Genomic DNA, 18,695 nt, shown 5'->3' with positions numbered 1-18,695 from the left:
CATTTTCCAATTTAATTGACAGCTAGACACTATATCAGTTAACACTTCACTGATACGAATTTCTTTACTTGAATGAAACACAAAGCCGTTGGAATTAGATGTCATGTCCTTCTGAGCTTAATAAGAGGTCTTTTTAGTAAGAGATTTTTAACTACAAGCTCATTCCAGTACATAATTTAATGGGCTGTTTTCATTTTTAATTTTTTTTAAATTTTTTTTAACGTTTTTATTTATTTTTGAGACAGAGAGAGACAGAGCATGAACGGGGGAGGGTCAGAGAGAGGGAGACACAGAATCCGAAACAGGCTCCAGGCTCTGAGCTGTCAGCACAGAGCCCGATGCGGGGCTCGAACTCATGGACCGTGAGATTATGACCCGAACCGAAGTTAGCCGCTTAACCGACTGAGCCACCCAGGTGCCCCTAATGGGCCGTTTTTAAATGAACACTCCCTTGAAACTGATAAAGCCTGTCCTGCCTTATTTTCGGTTCACTGCTAGAAAGGCTTATGAATATATGATGGTAAAACTGAAATAATGACATATTGCCGGAGTTGAGGACAATTATGAAATTGTCATTTAAATCCAAATCAGAACCAGGGCACCTGGGTGGCTCAGCCGGTCGAGTGTCCAACTTCGGCTCAGGTCGTGATCTCGGGGTTCGTCCCTGGTCACGCCCCCTCACCTTACTCAAAAGCAAATGGGCAACACACGTGTGAAGCATTTGTTTTGAAAATCTTTTAAAATTCAAGAACCGTATGAAACATTTAAATAGGGTAGAAGAGAAAGACCGGATCCCCTCAAGCCACTGAAGGTTTGATAAAACAAGGAGACCCCAAGTCCATGAATTTTCATGTTGAATCACCTGTAGTCCTTCCTAAATAGGGGTCTGGGTTTTGTAAAGTTAGGAAGCTGCAGGGAATACTTAAGAACTAAGTCCAGGAACACCTGGGTGGCTCAGTCACTTAAGCGTCTCACTTCGGCTCAGGTCGTGATCTCATAATTTGTGAGTTCGAGCCCCATGTGGGGCTCTGTGCTGACAGCCTGGATTCGGATTCTGCTTCGGAGCCTACTTCGGATTCTGTGTCTCCCTCTCTCTTTGCCCTGCTCATGCTCTGTCTCTCTCTCTCTCTCTCAAGAATAAACAAATAAACGTTAAAAAAAATTAAAAAACCTAAGTCCAGCTGACGGCCAGTGTCTGACTTCATACTTGTCTACCATCATCCAGCAGGAAAGTAGGAACATGCACAGTAACCTGAACCCAGAAAACAAAACTGCGTATCTTCCTGAAGTCATGACCTCTCCCCGGCACCAGTGACAGACATAAAGGGAAGTGGGGGGCCAGGAGGGGCGGGGTGCGGGGAGTGACAAGAAAGTGATGGCTCTTAGCAAAACCCAAGTGTGGGAGACCAGAGAACGATGTGGACACTGGCGGGGACTTCAGTCTCTGCAGTGGACAGCCCCGCAGGTGCTGTGGCGTGGGGAGGGGGGGAATGAGCCAACAAGGGACGTGAGGTTACTCTGTGCTGGAGCGGGTGGCAGGCGGGGGGGGGGACAGCCCAGCCTGGACCCAAGATGTCCATCCAATGAACACGTGAGGGCCTTGGGTGTATGCGTCTCAAATGCCAGAATCGTTTGCTGATGAGCAGAGTGGCGTTCCCTTCAAGGGCTCCCAGCTGTGAGGGGGAGGAAACCACAGACCCCAGGACCCCCACCAACCCAAAACGCTCACAGAACATACGGACCATCTGCTCTGCGTCCATCTGTTTTAAACACCAACGCGCACGCTTTCATACAATGTACTGTATCCGTACCTCGTTAAACCGCACACAGCAGTCACCATTCCTTTCAACCTTGGGAAAAAGCACCCTGTCTTGTCTGTCGGCTTGTGTGTCCAAGTGCTAGCTGACAGGTTGGCCAAGTTCACTATCTGGGTGATGGTCAGCCTTGCTCTGTCTTCCCATTAGCGCCTCCACTCCAGAGGAAGATACGTGGACGGGATGGGGTGAAGGAGAGGGGGACTCAGCCCCCCACTTCCGGCAGAAGGCTCTTAAACGAGGGGCCGATAAGGACACGCTCTAGGCAGCCTGTAAAACTGACAGTCACCCCAGAGGAACTGGCCCCGCAAGCCCTTAGCGGAGGGGAGACCTCCTCTACCCCACAAAACTCCAAGAGATGCCCATGTCACATAGGAAGGGCTGGGAGGCCACCAGTACCCCCCGCGGGAGAGCCAAAGATGTGATGCCACATCTGAGGCTGCCTCTGAAACCAAGGCCATGGGAAGCTGTGTCTCCCCGGAGCGAGTCACTCACTGGGAGATTGGAAGAAAAGCAGAGCGTGTCGCAGAGGGAACGAGATCAACCAGAGGAAGCAGAGATGGTGAGCGTGTACCAGCTTCCACGGGGACCGCTCCTGCCAGCAGCGGGCACCTCCAGCCTCTCCTCTGGCATGTTTGCTTAAGCACAGCGGGTACTCCCTGCTTCCTGGGCCCTCAGATGCCTGTGGCTTGCAGCACTGTCACACCAGCTGTCAAAAGAAGCTGTGCTGGGACTGTTTGGAGCTGCAGAAGATTAGGGAGGCAGGGAGAGACGCCTTCACCATGCTCCCGTGTTCTGTATTTCACACACATACACACTCTCTCTCTCTCTCCCTCTCTCCCTCTCTCCCTCTCTCTCTCTCCCTCTCTCTCTCTCTCTCTCTCTCTCTCTCTCTCACACACACACACACACACACACACACACACACACCCCTAGCTTGTACTGCTGGGCAAATCTTCCAACCCCAGAGACATTCCCGTCTAAGTGGAAGCTCATTTGCTCTGGCCCTTTAGGTGATCAAGGTACGTGAATGGAACAGAAGCCGTGTGTTCCAGGAATAACAACAAAACACCCTTCACTCAATGGCTCACTCATGCAGGACACTGGCTGGGCGCTCGGCATGCGTTGTGAAACCTTCCCACCATGTGGGACATGCACCTGACCACCCTCATCGTGGAGATAAACAGATTCATGGGGTTAAAAAGTTGGTCAAAGGGCAGTTTATTCAGCTCAGAGATATGAAGTAGCTCGTTCAAGGTCATATATCTAATTAGTGGTGAACCATTAAAACATATCGTATGGGCTCCCTCTATTTCCTCTCCCGATAACCTTGTAGCAGAAGATTTTATCTCCTAGAACTTCTCTCTCAATTTTACCTCCTAGGACGTCTCTCTCTAGACACCTGACTTAACTTCAGTAACATACAAACAGCCGCGAAGAACACACAAATTTGGGGTCTGCTGTGACCCGGCAATGGACCGGTGAATTCATGAATGTAGATTTCCATCCTCACATTTGCCCCAACGCATATGGGGCATTAACCCCCCGATAACAGAAGCTTCTCAAATCCGTAAGAGATTCCTTCTCCCGCCCCTATCCTGCATTATGGGCAAGGAGAAATGCAGCTACAGATGCAAAGGTTAAAGAACAACTATTTTAAAAGTTAATTCCAGGGGTGCCTGGGTGGGTCAGTCGGTTAAGTGTCTGACTTCGGCGCAGGTCATGATCTCCCAGTCCGTGAGTTCGAGCCCCGTGTCGGGCTCAGTGCTGCCAGCTCAGAGCCTGGAGCTTGCTTCGGATTCTGTGTCTCCCTCTCTGCCCCTCCCTCGCCTGTGCTGTCTGTCTCTCTCTCTCAAAAAAAAAAAAAGTTAATTCCATTGGGACATGATTAAATCAAAGGGGAGACATCCTTAGAAGAATCAGCCACCGCTCAAGGACACCGGGGAATGCTGCGTCCAGAAGCTAACGCAGCATTTTTGCAGGACATCAGAACTCAGGCTGCAAAATCACTAGTGAGGATAAGAACGGTGATCATAGGTCAGGACTGGCCAAGGCTTGCCACACAGTCTTCTTAGGAACAGCACCCTTTATACAGCTGGATGCTGGTCGGTCACTCTCCTGAGCTACCTAATTATTCCACTAGCTACCCTCTTCCACCTTTGATCAGACTTCAATTTATCTGGAGGCCCCCAGAACACTGCATCTCTTGTGTTCATCTGTGAATATCTTAGTATGTTGATACTTTCCAGTCACCTGTGGATTCACACAGCTAGTACCAAAAAATCAATCAATCAATCAATCCTACCTCCTTTGGTGCACACTGTGTCGCAGAGCACTGTGGTCACTCACTGCAAAAGACTTGGTAAAACAACATTTCTTTCAGAGACCAGGACGTGCCCTGCAAGTCCCTACAGTGAACATCACTCCCTGAGCACTTTATCTTGTGCTTCAAAATGAACCCCAACCTGTGAAGGGCCTCATTCCTTGCCCTTGGATTTGAATGTTGTCATCCTGGTACACCAGGCTTATTCTACAAGGAGATTTGCCTGGATTCCCGAATACTGAGCTGAGGCCAAGACAAGCACGGAACAGTAAGTACAGTTAACTGCTTTAAGAAACCAAAAACACAGGGCACCCTGGGTGGCTCAGTTAGTTAAGTGTCTGACTCTTGGCTTTGGCTCAGGTCTTGATCTCACGGTTCGTAGGTTTGAGCCGCGGGTCAGGCTCTGCACTGACAGTGCGGAGCCTGCTTGGGATTCTCTCTCTCCCTCTCTGTCCCTGCCCTGCTCATGCACGCACTCTCTCTCTTGCTCTCTCTCTCTCAAATAAAGAAATAAACATTAAAAAAAAAAAGCAACCCAAAGACAAAACCCAACAGATCAAAAGCAATATTCTATCACTTGGATTACCCTTTTATAAGGGGGAAGTTGATATGTCTTGGGGAGTCCAGATTCCATCTATAAAATTCCATGAAAGGAAATCAACTGCAGAAGCAGCTAGCGTGCATCTGAGCACTCTACTGAAGTAGTTACAAAGTGTCTGCGAGAAAACAATAAATCTTCTGGAAGGCAGACCCCAGCCACAGAGCAGCCAGGGGTGGGCTCTGAGGCAACAGATGTCAAATCTGTGTTCAAGATGGCTCATCTCTGGGGAAGGATGAAAAGGGACCACAAGGATGTCAAAGCCACTAAGAATTTTCTAAAGTCCCCTTACACACACACACACACACACACACACACACACACACACACGACCCTGTGGTTCAGCAAAGAAAATGAGCTACTATAGCTACAATCTCCTAAACAGAAGAGTGAAAAAGCTGGACACGAATATATTTATTTCGTTTACATAAAGGTCAAATAGAGGCTAATCTATGGTGTGAAAATTTAAGACACAGCATCTTCAGGGGAGAGGTTCAGTGGCACCTGTGGGGCCTAGAACATAGAAACAGGAAAGTTCGATGTCTTGATCTGGATAATGACTAACACAGCCGTGTTCACTCCATGAAAATTCATCCAGCTGTTGTCCTTTTTTACTTTTCTGAATGCAAGTTCTACTTCACTACCAAAAGATACATATTAACAAATAAAGAGCACCTACTATTTCATAATAATAAAATAAAATAAATAAAAGGAAAATAAAATAAAAAACAGCAATAACATTGAGAGAACATATAGGAGCTGATCCCCAGAAGTTCTTTTCTAGATGGGATCAGCTCCTTCTTGGGGTGCAGACTGGCACCTCCATATACCAATGTTAGGTTAGCGTACATCATTACCATCACAATGCTGGTGTCTGGGAGCTGCAGTCCAAGAACTGTATCCAATGACAGGACAGTTCATTCCCTAGGTAAGACGCCTAGGGCCCCTGGGGTCAAGGTTATGTTGACTGATAAAAGGCACCTCAGCAAAAGCATCAGGAAACCAGGATGCCAGCCAGCCCCCCACCCCCCGCCGCACATTTTGGCAGTTGTGTGACCGGAGACATGATGGCCAGGGGAGCTAGTGGGGGAACAGCACAGGAGAACAGTCACAGAGCGGGCTACAGGGAAGTAGGAACAGGACAAAGCCAGACACCCACCACCACTGCACTGCCTTCCGGAAGGCTGGAGAAACGGACAGCTGAACACGGCAGGGCTCCCGGTTTAAACATGCACTTTCCAGCTTATGGTGAGGCATCGAGGTGAGGCATAAATTCACCTCTCGTTACTGGTTCCCTGACAGTAACCTGACAACACCAGTGAGCCCTGAAGAAACGGATGTTCGGATCACCCGTCGTTCGTCCCGATGCAAGTCACTAAATGAAACATGTTAGAGAACTCCTCTACAATTAAACCACAATAGAGCTTTAAGGGTACAGTAAGTCCAAGTCTTATAAAGTTTTCTGATCTCCTGGACAAACACTGAAAACGAGAAAGTGAGGCCGGGAGAAGCCTAGAAGCTCACAGGTGAGCCCACCCTTTGCCAAGGGGTCTGCGAGGCCGACCCCTCTGTTCTGGGTTTGTGTCCAGCACAAGACAGGGCATCTATTCCCTGAAGCCCCCCTCCAGAGCTCCCTACCCACTTTACTGGCCAGAATGGAAACACATACCCACTACCAAAACAACAACAATAAACCACTGGAAAGACCAGTGGGCCCCCCCTAAACCAGTCAGGTCCATGCCCAAAGCCTGACACAGCCCAGGAAGGTGGGAACTAGGTGGGTACCTCGGGAGGGAACGGATGCCACAGGGGCAGCCAGTGTCCTCCGAGGAATCATGTATACATGAAACAAAGCATCAGTATCAGGCCATACAAGGTCACAAAGCAAAGCTCCAGGGGCAGCTGGGTGGCTCAGTCAGTTGAGCATCCTACTCTTTTTTTTTTTTTTTTTTTTAAAGTTTATTTACTTATTTGGAGGGAGAAACAGGGGAGGGGCAGAGAGACAGGGAGAGAAAGAATCCCAAGCAGGCTCCAAACTGTCAGCTCGGAGCCCGATGTGGCGCTCGAACTCACGAACTTCGAGATCATAACCTGAGCCGAAGTCAAGGGTCAGATGCTTAACTAACTGAGCCACCAGGTACCCCAAGCATCCTACTCTTGAATCCGGCTCAGGTCATGATCCCAGGTCATAGGATCGAACCCTACATCAGGCTTCAAGCTGGGTGTGGAGCCTGCTTGGGATACACACACACACACACACACACACACACACTCTCTCTCTCTCTCTCTCTCTCTCTCTCTCTCTCCCTCCCTCCCTCCCTCCCTCCCTCCCTCCCTCCCTTTGCCCATCTCCTCCACTTGTGCACTCTCTTTCTCTCTAAAATTAAAATAAAATAAAATAAAATAAAATAAAATAAAATAAAATAAAATAAAATATAAAATAAAATAAAATAGGAAACATAAAAACAAAGCTCCAAGTGGAATCACAGGGAGAGCCTTTCTCTACTTGGACTAAATACTGAAAGCTCTAGGAAGACAGTGGATTTGAGGGGGTGGGTGTTTCAGATGGGGTGAGGCATGGGACCCTTGAGAGGCAGGCAGTTCTGGGCACAGGGAACACGGGAACCGAAGTGGCAGGCAGTGGCAGGCGGGTCATAAAAGGGAACAACACAGAGGCTTTCTTAGTGAGTCCACAAGGCTCGGAGAGAGGAAAATACAGATATCCAGGCTCCGGCAGGTGAGTGACCTTGGCCTGTTTGCCCAGATTATTTTTAAAAGTCAGCAGTCCATGAGGGAGGAGCCACTACAGTATTTCGAGCAGGGAATGAGCACAAACAGAGCTAGGCTCATAGATGTGCTGGAGGGGGAAGACCAGCATAGGAGACTACTTTAATAACCTGGAAGGGGAGCCAGCCGGGACAGGACTCGATGCATATAGGGACGTATCTGAGACGATGTCGCCAACTGGGATGGGAAGGGGATGGGTGAGTACAGAAGCAGAGGTTAGGTCACCGGGAGGGGGGACAAAAAATCGAGCCCAGCTCCGCATGGCCCAGGGACCGCAGGGAGAACAAGGCAGAACAAGTCACTGGAGGCAGCTGGATAAGGCACAGGGGCCACACAGAGTCCCTCGTCATCCCCCTTCCCTGAGGCTGGACGGCAGCTGCCAAGGATGATGTTTAACTCGCGGGGAAGGGCGTCTGCAGCAGACAGGGACTGGAGAGCAGAGAAAGGCAGAAACGAGGGCGAGGAGGGGCCAGGGAGGGCTGACGTGCAGACAAGGTTCACCCCTGGGCTCTGAGCCCTTTCCACTCTGGAAGCTTCCACCCCCTCATCCTTCCCCACAACTAGAGACAATAAAAGCCTTTGTTTTCAAGAACACACACACACACACACACACACACACACACACACACACACATCTAGGAGGAGGGATGCTAGCTTGAGAGGACTCCCCTGCAGTTTCAAAGGCAGGATTGGGGTACATGCTCTGGAGAACCGTGAGCCAGTCCAGTGGCTCAGGCTGGCCGCTGGTCAGGGTGATGGGCTGCTCTCGATCTCTCTGAGACGCTCTGTGGCAACACGGCACTTGGGAAGCAGGCCTGCAGAGGAGATGCCCGGGAAGACTTCCCGGAGAAAACGTGACACTGTTACCTAGAGATGGGCCCACCTACACAAAAAAGCAACGACATGACCGCAAAAATACACAACAGCCTCAAGGGAGAGTCATGGTTCTGTGTCCTCCCGCAACAGAGCAAAGGCTGGCCAACAGGTGCACTCAGCACCTGCCCCAGCGACCGTGTGGCCTGCCACACCACAAACCGAAAACGCCACAATCTGGCTCTTAACACAGATGGCTTGCCAATGCCTGACGCTCTAGAGAAGGACCGTAATTTGTCAGCCCAACAGAATGAGATCTGCCCGGGGCACTAAGGTGGCTCAGTCGGTGAAGTGTCTGATTCTTGGTTTTGGCTCAGGCCATGATCTCACGGTTCGTGGGTTCGAGCCCCACATCAGGCTCGGTGCTGACAGCTGAGTCTGGACCCTGCTTCGGATTTTGTGTCTCCCATGCTCTCTGCCCCTCCACCGCTCACTCTCCGTCACTCTCTCAAAAATAAATTTTAAAAAATTAAAAAAAAAACAATATGATATGCCCTGACGACGGACAGCTTTGCTGATGTGGGGAGAAGGTGCACACGACAACGTATCAATTCAAGCCATCCCAATGCTATTCTGAAACCTAACATATTTGTAGTGTACAGAACAGAACGGAATAAATAACGTATCTATAGGACATGCTGGGCAGGCTTCCTGTTCAAAACGATGACGTCTACAAACGCCCAAACAGCACAGCAGCGTTGATCGCCAACCCCACCCCACCCCGCCACATCAGTCAGCTCGGATCCTACAGATGGGGTGGCTTAAACAATAGAAATACATCCGCTCTCCTTGGCCTGCAGACAGCCACTTTCCTCATGTGGCCTTCCTCTGTCTGCAAGAATCCTTGCTGTCTGTCTGTTCCTCCTCATGTCAGGACCCCAATCAGGTTAGATTAGAGCCTCATTTAATTTTGTTACCTCTTTAAATGCCCTATCACATTTTGAGGGGCTAGGAATTAGGGTTTCAATACATGAATTTAGAGGGGGGACAAAAATTCAGCCCATAACTGCACCCCAGCTGGACAATTGCAATAAAAAAGTTGCTTTGCCAGAAGAGTTAAAATTTTTTCTTAAATGTTCATTCATTTTTGAGAGACAGAGAGAGACAGAGCACAGGCAAGGGAGGGGCAAAGAGAGAGGGAGATACAGAATCCAAAGCAGGCTCCAGGCTCTGAGCAGTCAGCACCCAGCCCGACGCGGGGCTCGAACCCACAAGCAGTGTGATCATGACCTGAGCCAAAGTCAGACGCTCAACCAACTGAGCCACCCAGGCTCCCACAAAAAGAGTTTCAGAAGGAAATTCCATGCTTTTCCTCCCCTGGAGTTCAAAATTTCCAAAGCAGATGTGAAAGATCTTAACTTCTAAAATTAGGAAAATTGGAAAATCAAAGTAAAAAACATTATGGGTAATGAGAATGCTGCTTGACCTCTGTGATCTTCCTCCCCAAAAACCAGAACCTCAGTTTCACCGTGACAGAAATATCAGACAAATGCCAGCAGCAGGGCACTCTACACAACAGCCAACCAGCCCGGCTCAAAACGGTCAGGGTCACAACAAGGGAAGCCTGAGAAATGGTCACAGTCAAGAGGAGCCCAAGGCAGCAAGAGAACTGAGTATGTTGTGGCGTGTTGGATGAAATCCTGGAACGGAAAAGGCATCAGAGGAAAACTAAGGAAAGCTGGATAAAATACGAGCTTAGTGGTCACGTATCAATATTGGGTCACTGGAGAAAACTACCGCCATTCCCTCTACCAAGGGGAAAACTGGGCGCGTGGGGCACATGGGGGTGCTCTGTGCCACTTTCGCAACTTCTCTGTAGATCACAAACTCTCCCCCAAACACAGGCTTTATTAAAAACAGCAACAATGTACTGTGTGTGGCCAGGACATGGGAAACCAGCCGCATGAGTGACCAGCACTCGCTCCTGCCTGGGGACCCCAGGAGCCCCTGTGTCCCTGAGAAGTGGGGCCGGCAGGCTGCTGGTAGTCAGGGCACGCTGGATTACGAGCCCCTACTAGGTGGGTGGATGGCACCTTGCATTTCTGACTACGGCGGGACAGGGTCAGAAAAGATCACAGGAGCCCTGGGGACAGAGTCCAGCTTGGTTCCTCCCCACCCCCACGCCCCAAGACAAGCCCACTCCACTCCCAGAAGAGGGAGCAGGGAAGGGAAAGGGGACAGAGGGAGGGACAGAGGACACCACCAAATTCCAGGCTCTTGCCCTCACCACCAGACATGGAATGTACAACAGCATTCCTGAGGCCGGGCAGTTTCATTTAACCAAACGACCGGACAGAAACCTGCTTCAGCTTCCTGTCTTCATTGGGTGGCATCGGGGAGATCCCTCTGAAAACCCTGAACCACAGGCATTTGGGCCACCAAATTAGACACACACTTTACTTATTTGTTTAAAAAATGTTTTTTGATGTTTATCTTAGAGAGAGAGACAGAGACAGACACACAGAGCATGAGCAGGGAAGGAGCAGAGAGAGAAGGAGACACAGAATCCGAAGCAGGCTCCAGGCTCCACAATGACAGCACAGAACCCGACGCGGGGCTCGAACTCACGAACCGTGAGATCGTGACCTGAGCTGACGTCGAGCACTTAACCGACTGAACCACCCAGGCGACCACTAGGCACGCACTTTAGACTCAAGGAGGGGACCCTGTGATTCACTCTTACGAGCTCACCATGTCTGTGATTCAGGGTTCAAAGCCATCCAGCACTATGCACCAGGCAGTGTGAATTCTCTCACAAGGACCCTAGGACAGGAACCTGCCTACCGTAGTTCAAAGGAAAAATTAAGAATATTTCAGGGTGGCTCAGTCGGTTAAGTGTCTGACGTCAGCTCAAGATATGATCTCACGGCTCGTGAGTTTGAGCCCCACATCAGGTGAACTAGAGCCCTGCCTGGGGCTCTGCACTCCCAGTGCGGCGACTGTGTGGGATTCTCTCCCTCCCTCCCTCTCTCTCTCTAGCTCTCATTCACTCGTGCCCTCTCTCTCTCTGCGCTCTCTCTCAAAAATAAACAAATAAAAATTTTTTAAAAAGCAGTATTTCAGTGAAATCCCTCCAAGTCTCACAAGGACCTTCAGAAATTTGTTTAAATAAAAAATGTATCACAAAGTAGAACACCAGGTTAAAAGGGAAAGGGGTCCAAACTCCCTAAAACGTGACATGACTTCAACAAGAACTGAAAGCAAGAAATCCCAGAAAGTCATAAATAAGAGAAATTTCCAACACAGAATGCTCATTAAAGAAGGTGCTAGACAATTCGAGCACACCGACACACACACCCCACACGGCATCAATCAGAATATTTGAACGTAAGTATCCACTTCTGTGGCCCGTTAGAGAAAACCGGTAATTTTTGCACAGAACGCATTCTGAATAATTGCTGGAGGGGGTCCAGCAATGCCGGAAAGGAAGAGTCAGACAACACAGACTCCGCTGTTCCGGCCACCCAGGATAAGGTGCAGAGACTGCGGCCCAGGAGTCCTCAGGGTAAGGAACGACGCAGCCGGCATCCTGCCACCCCCTCCAGGATATTCTCTCCTGTCCCCTCCTCTTCCTCTTCCTCGGGATTTCAGAAGGTCCAAATCGAAAGCTCCACAGGGCTTTTTCACCATGCATCACGTAAGCCAGAGGGAAAAGGCATGAAATGCGTCAGAAGGCATATGTGACACCTTACAGCCTATTTTACGCATCATAAAAATCCTTGCGCACACACTGTTTTACCAGATGTGCTGCAATGGAGGATGCCATGAATTTTTAAAAAGGAAATAAATCTTTCCATCTTCAAATGACCCTAGTTGGAAAAGCCAAGTTCTGCAAAGCTGTATACAACATTCATTTGCTTTCTTAAAAATAAGCATTTAGGGGGCACCTGAGTGGCTGAGACGATGGAGCGGCCAACTCTCGATTTCAGCTCAGGCCACGATCTCACTGTTCGAGAGTCTGAACTCCACGTCAGGCTCTGCGCTGACAGCGCAGAGCCTGCTTGGGATTCTCTCACTCATTTTCTCTCTGCCCCTCTCTCCACCAAATAAAATTTTTAAAATTTAAAAAATTTTTTAGAAATTAGAAAAAAAAAGTATTCAGTGCAACAGAGTTTTAAATTACACAAAAGCATAAAGAAGTGTGTCTGTCGGGGGGGGGGGGGGGGGGCACTCACCTGTATTCCCTAACTAAAAAAAAACATTTACTAATCTCGATATACTCAATTTTTCTTTCTCTGTTGCATATACGTATACAACTTCTTTTTCTTTTTAATGTTTATTTATTTATTTCAGAGGGAGACAGAGCGGGAGAGAGAGACAATCCCAAGCAGGCAACTGTTAAAATAGCAGGGACGGATTTCAATCCTGAGGTTCAATTAAAATTTTTGTAATCTAATCTATTCACAAGAATTTGGGATAGAAACCAAAGATACACAGGAGTACCATTCACAGTATCTTCTGTATAAAAGACCGCCTCTAAGTGATACACGTTCTTTTAATTTTTAAAAGGTTAGCACAGCAAGAGGGCTTAGAAATAAATGTACATGGACGGGAAGATGTACAAAGCTTTTGGAGAGTGGAGTTTTCTTTCCAAATTGGTATCATGCCCTGTAGTCATCTGTCACCTTCTCCTCATGCTCCTGATAAAACCAGGGTCTCCAAGGACCTCGAATCTGGTAGAAAACAGGTCTTATCTCAAGTGGGCAAGTCAAGTCAAGGTTGAAGTGAGAGCTCCGTGGCAGATGACAAAAATGCAGAAGTCAGAAAAGGCACAGAGCCACCTGCCTCCATCAACAAGGAGAGGTATCTTCACAGACATTGTTCTCCTGTTGGCTCTCCTTACAGTTATGTCCTGAAATTTAATCTTTTTTAAAATTTATTTTGACAGAGACAGAGGCAGTGCAAGTAGAGGAAGGTCAGAGAGAGACACAGGGGAAGAGGGAGAGAATCCCAGCTAGGCTCCACATTGCCAATGCAGAACTCACGAACTGTGAGATCATGACGTGAGCGGAAGCCAAGAGTTGGACACTTAACCGACCGAGCCACCCAGGCACCCCTAGTTATGTTCTGAAAATTAGCCTCTGATGTTAAAAAAAAGAAACTCACGCATCTAACGCGCAATCTGCCAATGTGACACCGGTCAGCGCAACAGAGGGAACGGGCGAATTCAACAACACAGACGATCCCCAGAAGTGTCAATCTACATATACGTACGTGAAATGTATACGTATATGTGAAACAGCTGTATACGTACGTGAAAACCTCCACTGGACCATCTGACTAAACTCTATTCTTTAAAGGCTTAAAAAAAAAAATTCCTCTCAAAGGACTTTGCAAGGCCTCATGGCTGGGTTCTAATTAAGAATCACATTAGGCCACCAAGAGTTTCAATTGTAGTTTCCAAAAACTCTCAAGTCGCTTGTTTTCTGGAGGGCTGGGGGTGTGGAGAAGCTCTTGAACTTTAGGACCAGCCAGATTAACAAGCAAGGTTTCCCTCCAGACTGGGTAAGGCTACGTGGGAGATAAGGCCACCAATCACTCAAACATGCCCCATCGAAAGCACAGGTGACCAACGGAAAGCCTCCTCCCTCCCCGTGCCACCCTGTCGATACAGAAACCCGGCACCCGTGGGCACAGACGACACGCAGCACACACACAGGTCGGTGGGACCCAGTAGAGCAGTCAGGAAGTGACAAATAATATTCGATGTAAGCAGACACGGCTCAATGATGGCTATCAACACCAAGAGCCACCTGGTGAAATTTCAGTCAAGAAAGGGATGCCACTGTTTCAATGGATCCAGCCCTGTTGCTTGGTTTCTGATTGCTTCCATAGAAGCCTAATCGTGAGCCCCTTAGCGGAGGATTGCTGTGGCCCCTGAGTGACAAAGGGGAGAAAAGCTGTGGACAAAGTGCCTGCCCTCTTTGATCAGTGTATGCAAATGTTTTCCAAAAGAAGCTGGGCCATCAAGAAGAGGTTAGCTTCAACTTCTCTTGAGGTGTTTTGGTGTTTTGTTTCCTTCTGCCCCATTTAGCTCTGGAGGGCTTAGGGTCACACTGCAAGTGTGAGAACAAACAAAGGCTCTACCATGATGCACAGCTTGCTATCCTAGGCGCTTTGGTGCAAACTACTCCACCTGCCTCAACAGTCAAGCCTCGATCTGTGCTGTGGGGCGGGAGGCTCCCGTGAAGGCGGCAACAAGATCCACACCTGCCTCACGGGGGTCCGCAGGAGGCCAAGTGCAGCCAAATCCCGTACTGAAATCCTGCCCCTGCTCGACACCCCACCCCCCAAGGAGCACCTCCCCACCGTCCTTGGGACCGCTGAGCCCAGTGGAAGACACCTCCCGGGCCGAGGACGACTCGGGGGCCCTGCCACATCCGGGAAGGAGCTGGGGTCCCCGGGGGCCCAGGGCAGCAAGCGTCCGAGCGCCTCGTGCCAGCGCCACGCCACAGAGAAAGCAGAGCAACGGGGTGCAGGCCACTATCACGGACAGCTGAGGCTCGCCTCTGCCCAGACTGAGCCTCCCTTCCCAGGTTCCTTCCGCATCCCACCCCCTCAGGAGGGCAAGACGAGACATGTGCACACCGCACCACACATTTTCAGAGAAATCTCCCTAGACAGTATGCCTCCCGAACCGCTCTCCATTTAGCTGTCAGTGTGACAAAGCTGGGGATTTTTCTCCACATTACAAGAATTCAGAGTTACTTCCTGAGGTCAGAGAGAAACGCCACGAGACACATTGTTCAAATAGTTGGCTTATTAGATTTTCTAACAGTCCTACGATGTATTAAGAGGAAAACCCCCATCCCTGCTCAGAATGGATATTCCGAGGACTTAAGTGACCACAGAGCCCGGCCACCTCCCGAGAGCACCTGTAAGACGTGGAGGACTGCCCGCGTGGAGAGCTCAACGTGTCCATCAGCTGGTGAACGGACAAACGTGGTCTGACGCCCAGGGAAACAGCGCTCGGCGAGGAAAAGGGAAGAAATGCCGGTACGCGCTCCAGCGTGGATGAACCTGGAAAAGGTCCCATCGAGCGAATGAAGCCAGACGCAGAGGCCAGAGGAGTGCAGGACTCCCGTCTGTGGGAAATGTCCAGAACAGGCCAACCTGTTCGAGACAGAAGATTCGAGGTTGCCTGGGGCCGAGGCGGGAACACGGAGGTACAAAGGCTGCAAAGGATCTTCCGGGGTGATGGAAATGGCCCCAAACACTGGGCAGCGGTGATGGGCGCACAGCTCTGAGGGGACCGGGTCCCTGAGGTGCACACTTAATACAGGTGAATTTTATTCTATTTTCAATTATTTTTAAATGTTTATTTTTGAGACAGAAAGAGAGAGTGTGAGTGGGGGAGGGGCAGAGAGAGAGGGAGACACAGAATCTGACACAGGTGCCAGGCTCTGAGCTGCCAGCACAGAGCCCGACGCGGGGCTCGAACCCACGAACCGCAAGATCACGAGCAGAGCGGAAGTCGGGCGCTTAACCGACTGAGCCACCCAGGCGCCCCAATATGGGTGAATTAGGAAATCCTATGCCTGCATAAAGGTGTCTAAGAAAGCAGGAGGCAGGGCATGGGACCAGGGAGGAACAAAGGAACCGGCACACAGAGGGAGAACAGCAAGGGGTGGCAGGCACACGTGAGTATCAGATGTGTTTTTTGTTTTTTAACACTTACTCACTTTTGAGAGCGAGCATGAGGAGGGGAGGGACAGAGAGAGACGGGGACAGAGGATCCAGAGTGGGCCCTGCACTGAAAGCAGTGAACTCAACGCAGGGCTTGAACTCACGAACCGTGAGATCATGACGTGAGCCGAAGTCAGACACTCAACCAACTGAGCCACCCAGGCGCCGCGAGCATCCGATGTTCTTAGTCAGCTCTAGCCCTGCTCTGCTGGGCACCATCCGACTTTCAGGCAACACACAAGACCCTCCACATTCTGGAATAAGTGCTGTAAGGTAGGGTTTTCCAAATCCTTTTACAGACGAGGAAACAGGCAGGCAAGGGTTGGATTTTACCTGAACTCACCAGTCAAGAAATAGAGACATGGGGCAGAAGAAGCGGGACCCGAGAAGGAAGGAAAGGGGGAGGGGAGAAGGGGACACAGGACTCCCAGAAACCACAGGCTACACACACACACACACACACACACACACACACACGTGCACATATATACCAACCCGCCCCTTGTTCCTATGGGCTTCTGGTCCCTCTCCTCCATGCAACCAACCACAAAGCACAAGGTACAGGTCAAGCAAAAAAAAAAAAAGTGGCAGTTCAAGTCAAATTTCCTGACTCCCATCTCTAAAACAAAAATATTAGGTCACCCTATTTACAGTAAATATTGCTATTGTGTTTCTCCCCATCAGCAAGCTGTTTCCAGGGTAAGCAGGCTAAAATCTACTTTCCAGAGCAGAGACGACCTTGACTGGCCAACGAGGACACACGAGCAGCAAGCTTAATACAGCCGCCTGGTTCTTCACGCTGGCACCAGGCTGCGGGGCAGAAACCCACGGACGGGTTTGCTGTGTGTCTGCTCATGGGATGCAGGTGTCTGGGATCTGTGCTCACGCGCAGTGAGAAAACCCCAGCATACCGTCTCTGCCCCCTTCGGGACCCCTTTTCTTCCCAGAAGATGCCTATCCTAACCCCTCCCATGGTGGCTCCGGGAGGCAGTTCCAGGCAAACCTGGATATTTGCAGGGGCGGGGAAATCACAGGGAAGGCGAGATAGGAAGCGTCCCACCAGCACACAGAGGAGATGTTCCTTTGGGACATGTCCACACACACACAGGTTAGACCACAGTCCACCCTTGGTGTGGGCTTCCCCCTCCCTAACTGTTGTCTTCCTCCCTCGCCACGTCCCTTCCCCTCTCTGCTGTCCTCGGGCCACCCTCCCCAATCCAGAGCCTTGAAGCACAATTTACCACCACAGTGGACCTCCAGCCTGTGCCCTACCCCCCCAGCCCAACACCTCCCGAGCGGGCATTTCCAACCAAGCCCCGAACACCTTCCACAAAGAAAACAGAAACAGATTTCACAGGCGGTGTGGTCTACCAGATGTACGAATGCAAAGCATTTAACCACAGCTAGGTCCACCCACCGCCCCCACGCCACGGCATGGTGTGTGGGTAGGAAGCAAAAGGAAGCTGCAGAATAGGTGGAGCTGAAGGGCACGAGTGCCTGGCAGGTGCCTAGAAACCAGACAGGGCTGAATGCACAGAAGAGACGGTTCCAGGGGACAGAACGTAAAGACAGAACAACAGCAGAAGATCAACCAGCGGGGACCAGAGGACAAACCCAGAGAGGGGGTGGAGGACAAGGTTCCACACAACAGAGCTGACCGTTGTCCTCTAAGACAAGGGGCAATTTTGAAGTGCCTGGTGGCACAGTCGGTTAAGCATCCGACTTTGGCTCAGGTGACGATCTCACGGTTTGTGAGTTCGAGCCCCGCGTCGGGCTCTCTGCTGACAGCGAGGCGCCTGCTTGGGGTTCTCTCTCTCCGTCTCCTCAACTCACACTCTACCTCACTTGCTCTCTCACAATAAATAAACAAATATTAAAAAATGAAACCCAGATGGCTTGATGACTGACAAACACGTTAGCAGGCATTGATGAACACCCACCGGAACTACTCTGGAGAACAGACACACGGCACCCCCAGGGCCCACACCTAGTGTCTAACTCGCAACGGCTCCTTGTTGGCCAGTGTTCCATTGTCCTGAGGAAACCATCTCTCCACTACTGGCTTTCCCATCGCTCTCCCTTTTCTTCTGCCCCACTCCCAACAACTGGGTCATATACCACCCTACCCTGGGCTAGGGACCACAGTCCCTGGAGAAAGGGAGGGTTCCAGGCCACAGTTCTCCATGCAGCAGCACTGACATGTTGGGACAGATGGTTCTGGGTGGGGAGGGGGTGGCATCCTGTTCACTGTAGGGGGCTGAGCAGCGCCCCCGGTCTTCACCCGAGGTGCCAACAGCCACCTTCCCCTCATGCTAGTGCAACCAAAATGCCTCCAGCATTTGCACCCCGATGCGGGGCTCGAACTCACGAGCCACAAGATCATGACCTGAGCCAAAGTTGGATGCTTAACCAATTGAGCCACCCAGGTGCCCCAGAATCTGGTTGAGAATGAAGCCAGCAGGAATGACACGGTCATATGGACAGGCCTCCCGGCATGTGTACGAGCCCCACGTCTCCTATTATGGCAGACACACCTGGGACTCCCCAGGTGGGTGAGCCCACAGGGTCCCTTTTTCCACAGAGGCTGCTGTCCATTCAATCAGAACAGCCCTGG

At 50.3% G+C, this 18,695-nt stretch overlaps 1 protein-coding gene and 1 non-coding gene across 2 annotated transcripts in view; both read right to left on the bottom strand.

The window, feature by feature from the left end:
- Nucleotides 1-18,695, bottom strand: part of SHROOM2 (shroom family member 2) — a 165,960-nt gene that overhangs the window by 119,439 nt on the left and 27,826 nt on the right. The window lies entirely within an intron of this gene.
- Nucleotides 9,583-9,667, bottom strand: TRNAQ-UUG (transfer RNA glutamine (anticodon UUG)). The gene has a single exon. It is a non-coding gene; the product is annotated as a tRNA-Gln (tRNA).

The sequence above is a fragment of the Panthera uncia genome, chromosome X (genome assembly GCF_023721935.1).
Source record: "Panthera uncia isolate 11264 chromosome X, Puncia_PCG_1.0, whole genome shotgun sequence".
NCBI lineage: Eukaryota > Metazoa > Chordata > Mammalia > Carnivora > Felidae > Panthera > Panthera uncia.
Note: the sequence above shows the minus strand (reverse complement) of the source record. Positions and strands in the feature narration are given on the sequence as shown.